Source organism: Plectropomus leopardus, unplaced genomic scaffold (assembly GCF_008729295.1).
Source record: "Plectropomus leopardus isolate mb unplaced genomic scaffold, YSFRI_Pleo_2.0 unplaced_scaffold7497, whole genome shotgun sequence".
Classification (NCBI taxonomy): Eukaryota; Metazoa; Chordata; class Actinopteri; order Perciformes; family Serranidae; genus Plectropomus; species Plectropomus leopardus.
This window is the reverse complement of record NW_024682550.1, coordinates 1-1626: the sequence shown is the minus strand read 5'-3', so window position 1 is coordinate 1626 and position 1626 is coordinate 1. Positions and strand designations below refer to the sequence as shown.

At 40.0% G+C, this 1626-nt stretch overlaps 2 non-coding genes across 2 annotated transcripts; both read left to right on the top strand.

Annotated features, from left to right (window-relative positions):
• Nucleotides 1–777: 777 nt before the first annotated feature.
• trnae-cuc lies at nt 778–849 on the top strand. Its single transcript has one exon. It is a non-coding gene; the product is annotated as a tRNA-Glu (tRNA).
• A 518-nt stretch (nt 850–1367) lies between these two features.
• trnae-cuc lies at nt 1368–1439 on the top strand. The gene has a single exon. It is a non-coding gene; the product is annotated as a tRNA-Glu (tRNA).
• The last annotated feature ends 187 nt before the right edge of the window (nt 1440–1626 follow it).

The window sequence follows — 1626 nt, the reverse complement described above, 5'->3', positions numbered from 1 at the left end:
CAATCTAGTGTCACCGCAGTATGGGGAGAGTGTGCAGATGAAAGCTGCTTGGCCTCCTCACGTGCCACCAGCTCCCGGAGTACCCTGGCTGTCTTTTGCTCACAGCACGGGCAGGGAGTTCACAGTGCTGCCAGCACGGGGGAAGCCTGACACCTTTGAAATGCACACACTCTCCACACCACAGTGAGTTAAAGTCCCTCTTTAAAGCAGCCAGTTACCTCTGAGATTCACTTCTAATTATGATGATAATAAATAATAAAATCATTATAAAATATTACAACTATGTTAATAATACACACAAAAAATATTGTTACGAAGCATTAAGAATATTTATGAGTGCTCATAAGCACATTATTATGCATTACAAGTGTGTTTATAATGCGTTATAGACAAGAGCATCATCGACGATGTCACCCAAATCGTAATTGCAGGAGCAGGATTGCATGACATTTCTGTTTTTGTAGTAAAGAGGTTTTTATGTTGTACAACTATGATAATAATACCCTATGATCCTTGGAAAACAATATAATTGTTTTAAAGCATTGTGAATATTTATGAGTACTTGTAATTAGAATTACATAATGCTGTAAGCAGATTATAATGCACTATAAGTATGTTTATAGTGTCTCATAAACAAGAGCATCATAGACCATAACCTGCTAGATGGTTGCATTACATACCAGTTTTTTCAACCACTGTAGATAAGAACAAAGAGTAAAGAGGCAGATAGTGAATCCTACTGGCAGCTGTTTCGCAAGTCACATATCCAGGTTCAAGTCCCTGGTGGTCTAGTGGTTAGGATTCGGCGCTCTCACCGCCGCGGCCCGGGTTCGATTCCCGGTCAGGGAATGTTCTTTACTCAGTTACTCAACAGGCAAAGCAATTTCATTCAGACCCAATGACACAAATTGATGCCCATATTTGTGAGAAACAGACTGTTGAAAGTGAGCAGATTTTCCTTCAGGCAAAACACTAAACTCCGTCAAATGGCCTCAACAGATATCTCTACAATAATTACAGCACAAACACCATGAATCAATGAACTAATCTTTCAGGCCTGAGAAGTGGTAGAGGCCATGTAATTAAGAATATATAACATAAAGCAGTAGAGTAGAGAATTATGTGTTAGAAGTCAGCATGTTTTCACACAAAACCCAACTCAAATCAAATCTCTGTAACCTTGCCTGAATGCTTATCATGACCATATTAGTACTAAGTCAGTGGCATTAGTTTGTGATCCATTGAGATCAAAATTGTGCCTGTAAAAAGCCACATTTTGAGTGTTGAGCCCAATTTTTTGTATAACACACTAGCATCTTCGTTGTATCGGGCCTATTATACATGCCAGGCTTGCAAAGAAGAACAGGTCCCTGGTGGTCTAGTGGTTAGGATTCGGCGCTCTCACCGCCGCGGCCCGGGTTCGATTCCCGGTCAGGGAATATGCTTTACTTACTAACTTGATTAAGCTCCAAAGACATAAAGTGTTTGTCAGAAGATACCTTTCAGTATTTGTCAGTGCTTATCAGACAGCTACATGTGTTAAAAGTCAGCAGGTTTTCATTCAAGCAAAGGACAAAACATGCTGATTCCCTCACTTAATCATGAAGCATGACCATGTTTACATTG